General features: G+C 52.0%; 1 protein-coding gene across 3 annotated transcripts in view; it reads left to right on the top strand.

Annotated features, from left to right (window-relative positions):
• The first annotated feature begins 1,678 nt into the window (after positions 1-1,678).
• hdac5 (histone deacetylase 5) overlaps positions 1,679-9,144 on the top strand; it is a 120,834-nt gene continuing 113,368 nt past the window's right edge. For all 3 annotated transcript variants that reach the window (XM_061711060.1, XM_061711059.1, XM_061711057.1), the window contains exon 1: positions 1,679-1,914. The gene's annotated coding sequence lies outside the window, so the exon portion shown is untranslated. The remainder of the gene's footprint in view (positions 1,915-9,144) is intronic.

The following is a 9,144-nucleotide window of genomic DNA, read 5'->3' as shown; positions in this document are numbered from 1 at the left end:
TTGTGTTTTGATGTATTTGATGTAAGCCCAGTGGATATTTAAAGCTTACAGAAGGCTGCATTTAACTGCTGCTATGTCATTCCTGCAGTATTTCTGCAGCTGTTTTGGTCACTGCTATTATTTGTAATATATTATATTATTTGTAATCAGCACAAATTATCTGTCCCCATATGATAAAATCTACCACCCCCCTGATTTTCGAGTACTGATTGTAGGGTCACATATAGTGAAATCACCTTACACACTCACTCCTTTGGCAGTTTAGAATCAATGAACCTCACACACGTGCTTTTGGACTGTGGGATAAGAACCAGAGGAAGCCCCAGGAAGCACCGGGGGAAATAGCCACACAGGAAAGACAAGATTTGAACCAGGAACCGTCCTGCCATGAGGCTCCAGTATTAACCCCTAAATTACAGCCAATTTAAATCAAGATACTTAGTTTTTTATTTATTTTTGGCTGAACCTGATTGTCACTGTAAACCAGGGGTCACCAGCCCTGGTCCTGGAGAGCTCCTATCCAACATGTTTTAGATGCTACCCTGCTGTCAGCACTGTCAGGATCAGGGTTGGGGACCCCTGCTCTAAACTCATTTGTGCTGAAGCACGAGGGAAATACATCGTAGCCGCTGGGATTGAAAACGTAGCAGTGTTTGAGGTGGACACCAAAACTAAAAGCCATCATTACAGGACTTTATTATACTGTTGTAGTATACAGGCTCAGAAATACATTTATTTATTTTTTTTTTTACTTTCTAACTTGTCTGCATATGTATTAATGGTTAATACCATGTTAGTAAAAACCGAAGGCATATATATATATATATATATATATATATATATATATATATATATATATATATATATATATATATATATATATATATATATATATGGATATGGACCCCATGGATATAGGGGTGGAAGAATTTTTTTTCATTATGCACTTCGGGAAAAAAGTCGAAATGACGAGAAAAAAGTTGAAATGTTGAGATTAATGTCGAAGTACAATTTTGAGAAAAAAGTTGAAATATCGAGAAAAAGTCGAAATGTTGATAAAAAAGTCGAAATATCGAGAAAAAGTCTAAATGTCGAGAAAAAAGTAAATGTATTTCAACTTTATTCTCGAAATTCCGACTTTATTCACGAAATTTCGTCTTTATACACGAAATTTCGACTTCGACTCTTGAAATTGTATTTCAACATTAACATTATATATATATAATTTTTTTTTTCTGTATATACATATATATATATATATATATATATATATATATATATATATATATATATATATATATATATATATATATATATATATATATATAATACTTAAACGCCTACTGATATGCATTTTGGCGATAGAATCCCCTGCCCCCCCCCGCCCCCCCTGGTGGCGCCACTGCCAACATGTTGCCGGATAATCTTCAAAACAGTGACTTGGGTGTGAAGTGGACTTTGGTCTCTGGTTTGTGGCTGTATGTGTACCGAGGACACACAAACATAGTAAGTTAGGTGAAGTAAGCGGGGAAGGAAGGAAGGAAGAAAGCCCTCCGTCCTCCGTCCTCCGTCCTCCTCCGCCGGGTTGCGTCGGGTCTATTTTTAGCCCCAGCAGACTGGTCACGTGACAGCCCGGTCACGTGGCAGGAGGAGGACGTCAATAATGTTGTTGTTGGTGGGAGAGAGGGAGAAAGAAGGACACGCCGTAAATATGGAGGAGCTGAGAGCCAGGAGCTGAGAGCCGCCCCGCTCGCTGCTGTACGCGCTGTGCTGCGGGACTAGTCCCCGGGAGTACCGCGGAGGGACACGCCGAGCCCCGGCGTAGGGACACGCAGAGCCCCGGCGGAGGGACACGCCGAGCTCCGGTGCCGGGAGCCGGGAGGAAGCGGAGCTGCGGCGCCGCCGACATCCACGGTACTGTGGCGCTGACGCGGCCATGTGTGTGCGGTGATTTATGGTTCCGCGTCGCACCGACGCAGAGTCTACGGCGTAGGATACGCAGCGACGCGTGACCCTCGCCGTAGGCTACGTGCGTCGATTTAACGCAGAACCATAAATCAGACTTGAGTCCTACACAGTTGATGATGTGTTTCCTCCCTCAGAGTTAAGAATGGCTAATTGTGTGTTTTAAGAGCTGCGGGTTCGTCTCCAGCAGTTAGGTGTTGCAGCTAAAGCTAAAGGACACGCTGACACCTGAGCACCGCAGAGCAGAGTAGCCAGGTGACAGGTGACAGGAGACAGGAGACAGGAGACAGGTGACAGGAGACAGGAGACAGGAGACAGGTGACAGGAGACAGGAGACAGGAGACAGGTGAGAGGAGACAGGTGAGAGGTGAGAGGTGACAGGTGAGAGGTGACAGGAGACAGGAGACAGGTGAGAGGTGACAGGAGACAGGAGACAGGTGAGAGGTGACAGGAGACAGGTGACAGGAGACAGGAGACAGGTGACGGGAGACGGGTGACAGGAGACAGGAGACAGGAGACAGGTGACAGGTGACAGGAGACAGGTGACAGGAGACAGGAGACAGGTGACAGGTGACAGGAGACAGGAGACAGGAGACAGGTGACAGGAGACAGGTGACAGGTGACAGGAGACAGGTGACAGGAGACAGGAGACAGGAGACAGGTGAGAGGAGACAGGTGAGAGGTGAGAGGTGACAGGTGAGAGGTGACAGGAGACAGGAGACAGGTGAGAGGTGACAGGAGACAGGAGACAGGTGAGAGGTGACAGGAGACAGGAGACAGGTGACAGGAGACAGGTGAGAGGAGACAGGAGACAGGTGAGAGGTGAGAGGAGACAGGTGACAGGTGAGAGGTGACAGGAGACAGGTGACAGGTGACAGGTGACAGGAGACAGGAGACAGGAGACAGGTGACAGGTGACAGGAGACAGGAGACAGGAGACAGGTGACAGGTGAGAGGAGACAGGTGAGAGGTGAGAGGTGACAGGAGACAGGAGACGGATGACAGGTGAGAGGTGAGAGGAAACAGGAGACAGGTGACAGGAGACAGGAGACAGGAGACAGGTGAGAGGAGACAGGAGACAGGAGACAGGTGACAGGTGAGAGGAGACAGGAGACAGGAGACAGGAGACGGATGACAGGTGACAGGTGAGAGGTGAGAGGAAACAGGAGAGAGGTGACAGGAGACAGGAGACAGGAGACAGGTGACAGCAGACAGGTGACAGGTGCCAGGTGACAGGTGAGAGGAGACAGGAGACAGGTGACAGGAGACAGGTGCCAGGTGACAGGTGAGAGGAGACAGGAGACAGGTGACAGGAGGCAGGAGACAGGAGACAGGAGACAGGTGACAGGTGACAGGAGACAGGAGACAGGTGACAGGAGGCAGGAGACAGGTGACAGGAGACAGGAGACAGGTGACAGGAGACAGGTGACAGGAGACAGGAGACAGGAGACAGGTGACAGGTGACAGGAGACAGGTGACAGGAGGCAGGAGGCAGGTGACAGGAGACAGGTGACAGGAGACAGGAGACAGGTGACAGGAGACAGGTGACAGGAGACAGGAGACAGGTGACAGGAGACAGGAGACAGGTGACAGGAGACAGGTGACAGGAGACAGGAGACAGGAGACAGGTGACAGGTGACAGGAGACAGGAGACAGGTGACAGGAGGCAGGAGGCAGGTGACAGGAGACAGGAGACAGGAGACAGGAGACAGGAGACAGGTGACAGGTGAGAGGTGAGAGGAGACAGGTGACAGGTGAGAGGTGAGAGGTGACAGGAGACAGGTGACAGGTGACAGGAGACAGGTGACAGGAGACAGGAGACAGGAGAGAGGTGACAGGAGACAGGTGACAGGAGACAGGAGAGAGGTGACAGGAGACAGGTGACAGGAGACAGGAGACGGATGACAGGTGACAGGTGACAGGTGACAGGAGACAGGAGACAGGTGACAGGTGAGAGGTGAGAGGAGACAGGTGACAGGTGAGAGGTGAGAGGTGACAGGAGACAGGTGACAGGTGACAGGAGACAGGAGACAGGTGACAGGAGACAGGAGACAGGAGAGAGGTGACAGGAGACAGGTGACAGGAGACAGGAGAGAGGTGACAGGAGACAGGTGACAGGAGACAGGAGACAGGAGACAGGTGAGAGGTGAGAGGTGACAGGAGACAGGAGACGGATGACAGGTGACAGGTGAGAGGTGACAGGAGACAGGAGACAGGTGACAGGAGACAGGTGACAGGTGCCAGGTGACAGGTGAGAGGTGACAGGAGACAGGAGACAGGTGACAGGTGACAGGTGAGAGGAGACAGGAGACAGGAGACAGGTGACAGGAGACAGGTGCCAGGTGACAGGTGAGAGGAGACAGGAGACAGGTGACAGGAGGCAGGAGACAGGAGACAGGAGACAGGTGACAGGTGACAGGAGACAGGAGACAGGTGACAGGAGGCAGGAGGCAGGTGACAGGAGACAGGTGACAGGTGACAGGAGACAGGAGACAGGTGACAGGAGGCAGGAGGCAGGTGACAGGAGACAGGTGACAGGAGACAGGTGACAGGAGACAGGAGACAGGAGACAGGTGAGAGGTGAGAGGAGACAGGTGACAGGTGAGAGGTGACAGGAGACAGGTGACAGGTGACAGGAGACAGGAGACAGGTGACAGGAGGCAGGAGGCAGGTGACAGGAGACAGGTGACAGGTGACAGGAGACAGGAGACAGGTGACAGGAGGCAGGAGGCAGGTGACAGGAGACAGGAGACAGGAGACAGGAGACAGGTGAGAGGTGAGAGGAGACAGGTGACAGGTGAGAGGTGACAGGAGACAGGTGACAGGTGACAGGAGACAGGAGACAGGTGACAGGAGGCAGGAGGCAGGTGACAGGAGACAGGTGACAGGTGACAGGAGACAGGAGACAGGTGACAGGAGGCAGGAGGCAGGAGGCAGGTGACAGGAGACAGGTGACAGGAGACAGGAGACAGGTGACAGGAGACAGGAGACAGGTGACAGGTGAGAGGTGAGAGGTGAGAGGAGACAGGTGACAGGTGAGAGGTGAGAGGTGACAGGAGACAGGTGACAGGTGCCAGGTGACAGGAGACAGGTGACAGGTGACAGGAGACAGGAGACAGGAGACAGGTGACAGGAGACAGGTGACAGGTGACAGGTGACAGGAGACAGGTGACAGGAGACAGGAGACAGGAGACAGGAGAGAGGTGACAGGAGACAGGTGACAGGAGACAGGAGAGAGGTGACAGGAGACAGGAGACAGGTGAGAGGTGACAGGAGACAGGTGACAGGAGACAGGAGACAGGTGACAGGAGACAGGAGAGAGGTGACAGGAGACAGGAGAGAGGTGACAGGTGACAGGAGACAGGTGACAGGTGACAGGTGACAGGTGACCGGAGACAGGAGACAGGTGACAGGAGACAGGAGACAGGTGACAGGAGACAGGTGACAGGTGCCAGGAGACAGGTGACAGGAGACAGGTGACAGGAGACAGGTGACAGGTGACAGGTGAGAGGAGACAGGAGACAGGTGACAGGAGACAGCTGACAGGAGACAGGTGACAGGAGACAGGTGATAGGTGACAGGTGACAGGAGACAGGTGACAGGTGACAGGAGACAGGTGACAAGAGACAGCTGACAGGAGACAGGTGACAGGAGACAGGTGATAGGTGACAGGTGACAGGAGACAGGTGACAGGTGACAGGTGACAGGTGACAGGAGACAGGTGACAGGTGACAGGAGACAGGTGACAGGAGACAGGTGATAGGAGACAGGTGACAGGAGACAGGAGACAGGTGACAGGAGACAGGAGACAGGTGACAGGAGACAGGTGACAGGAGACAGGTGAGAGGAGACAGGTGAGAGGAGACAGGTGACAGGAGACAGGTGACAGGAGACAGGTGACAGGAGACAGGTGACAGGAGACAGGAGACAGGACACAGGAGACAGGTGACAGGTGACAGGAGACAGGTGAGAGGAGACAGGTGATAGGAGACAGGTGACAGGAGACAGGAGACAGGACACAGGAGACAGGTGACAGGTGAGAGGTGAGAGGAGACAGGTGACAGGAGACAGGGGACAGGTGACAGGAGACAGGTGAGAGGAGACAGGTGACAGGAGACAGGTGACAGGAGACAGGTGACAGGAGACAGGTGACAGGAGACAGGTGACAGGACACAGGAGACAGGTGACAGGAGACAGGTGAGAGGTGACAGGTGATAGGAGACAGGTGACAGGAGACAGGAGACAGGAGACAGGTGACAGGTGACAGGTGACAGGAGACAGGTGACAGGTGACAGGAGACAGGTGACAGGAGACAGGTGACAGGAGACAGGTGAGAGGAGACAGGTGACAGGAGACAGGAGACAGGACACAGGTGACAGGAGACAGGAGACAGGACACAGGTGACAGGAGACAGGAGACAGGACACAGGTGACAGGTGACAGGAGACAGGAGACAGGACACAGGTGACAGGTGACAGGAGACAGGAGACAGGACACAGGTGAGAGGAGACAGGTGACAGGAGACAGGAGACAGGACACAGGTGACAGGTGACAGGAGACAGGAGACAGGACACAGGTGATAGGTGACAGGAGACAGGTGACAGGAGACAGGAGACAGGACACAGGTGACAGGTGACAGGACACAGGTGACAGGAGACAGGAGACAGGACACAGGTGACAGGTGACAGGAGACAGGTGACAGCTGACAGGAGGCAGGTGAGAGGAGACAGGTGACAGGTGACAGGAGACAGGTGACAGGAGACAGGTGACAGGTGACAGGAGACAGGAGACAGGTGACAGCAGACAGGTGACAGGTGAGAGGAGACAGGTGACAGGTGAGAGGAGACAGGTGACAGGTGACAGCAGACAGGTGACAGGTGAGAGATGAGAGGTGACAGGTGACAGGAGACAGGAGAAGGGAGACAGGAGACAGGTGACAGGAGACAGGAGACCTCGAGGAATCGTTTAATTTCTCCAGCTCAAAACAGGTATTTCGCCCGGACTACATTTAATGCGGCACAACGCGCTGACACCACGCACGTAAAAGGGGGAAGAAAGAGGCAGCGGTTATGTTTGGCTTTAGCAACATGCTCAGGCAGTCTGCAATTGCCCAGATGGGAGACACATGTAGTTCAGTGCATAACCTTTATTTTTAATCCACTCTATATTCATCTGGTCTGTTCTCCTATATGTTCCCCCTCTAAAGCCTGATTTATGGTTCCGCGTTAAATCGACACAGCGCCTACGCCGTACGGCGTAGGCTCTGCGTTGTTGTAACGCGGAACCATAAATCAGCCTTTACCCGGTACATACATAGGTTCCTCTAAACCTCTGTTCCCGCTACAGTTTTAACTACCGTATTTTCGCGACCATAAGGGGCACATAAAATTCTTTTTTCTTTTTAAAAATGTGCTGCGCCCAATGAAACCGTGCGCCGTATCTATTACCTGTATTACGGTAAGGCGGACGGCCACCATGAGAACGGTAAAGGGAGAAGGGGGCGTGTGAAGCACCCGTTAGTTGCGTACGTGATAGAGACCATCCACAGACGTTAAAGGGGGAAGGGGGGTGTGAAGCACAGTAGCGCTGGCGGAAGAAATGAAAATTGAACATTTTCATGGAGGTCAGTTTTGGTGCTTTTGCTTCATGAAACGGTGCCAGCGCAGCAGCAGCGCCCGGCGGATTTTATGGAAAAGATGGAGAGCTTCCACTCATTCTGCAGCCGACACATCACCGACAAACGCATCCAGCCCAGACACATCACCAACATGGACGGGGTGCCGCTCACGTTCCACATACGCCAGCGCCGGGGAGAGACGGGAGCCGCGCGGTGGATAGACGGAACCATCGCGGTGGATAGACGGGAGCCGCGCGGTGGATAGACGGAACTATCGCGGTGGATAGACGGGACCCGCGCGGTGGATAGGTCGGTGCGCCGTATGTGTGTTATAAATCCAAAAATGACACACAAAAATGAGGGTGCGCCTTTTCACACGGTGCGCCGAATGGTCGTGAAAATACGGTAAAAGAAAATGTGCTCCAATACAGCAGGTCTCATAATTTTATTTTGAACACTGCCAAAACTCAAAATCTTAAAGACTTTAACTTAAAACTTCCCGTAACTAGAACTTAAAATTAGCTTGACACAAATGAAAGTTCAATTGAAACACGTGGGAAAAACACCTAACCTATGAAGTGATGTGTGTTATCAGGTGTAATGGCATTTTTAGGTTAGAAATAAGAACATTTCTTGGTAAGATCCTTAGTTTTGTGAGTGAAGGCAGTGAATTTGGTCGACTGGTGTAAGTTCAGGGTTTTTAAATGCACAGCCATAAACCTACTGGATTATATCATTTAGTCTTAGTAATGTCAATTAACATCTAACATCTTATTAGAGCTGGATATCTTCACTGACCTCCCGATACGATACGATTCCGATACACTAGGTCCCAAGACGATACGATTTCCGATACGATACGATCCGATATCGATATTCTGGTTACAATAATGGCACTTTTGCACTAGGACTTACTCGGCCCGACTCGGCTCGTCACGCCTTTACCCACTTCTACCCGTTGGTTTTTCCACAGCCAGGGGAGAAGTGGGCAGGTTGGGGTGAAGCTGCTGTGACGTACTCGATTGCGCAACACCTTTGTTCATGTCGGCGCTGATGAGAAATCAGCTGGAGCCGCGAGCGGCTGAGAGTAAAACAGCCCGTCTACATCCCTTTTTTAATTCTCTCGTCAGTCACCAGGTTTATGAACATCTGCACCTCAGAGTTGGATCACCAAACAGACGTTTTGCGCTTTATAATAAAATCGCTGCGAGCCGCGGGTCGCTCTCGCGCTGACTCCCGCTTCCTGATTCAAACGTCTGCCGGCCCCGCCCCCCGACCAATCAGTGGCACGGAGGGTGATGACGGCCCCGCCCCCGACCAATCAGTGTCTCAGCCCGAATGCAAAAGCGCAAAACGGGGCCGTGGCGGGTAGAACCGAGGAGAAGCGATACTAGTGCAAAAGGGCCATAAGGGAATAACATGATCCTTCCACGCGCCATGTCCGGCCAGAGAAACCCCACCCTGCCTGGTGAAAAGAAGCAGCCTGCTCACTCCTCAAGTAAGGAGGAGACTTGAGCTCAGTGCAGGGCCTCTCGGGGTTGGTAGATGGAGCAATGCCCAGGAC

This window comes from Cololabis saira, chromosome 21 (genome assembly GCF_033807715.1).
Source record: "Cololabis saira isolate AMF1-May2022 chromosome 21, fColSai1.1, whole genome shotgun sequence".
In the NCBI taxonomy this organism is placed as follows: domain Eukaryota; kingdom Metazoa; phylum Chordata; class Actinopteri; order Beloniformes; family Belonidae; genus Cololabis; species Cololabis saira.
This window is presented reverse-complemented; position numbering and strand designations above follow the sequence as displayed.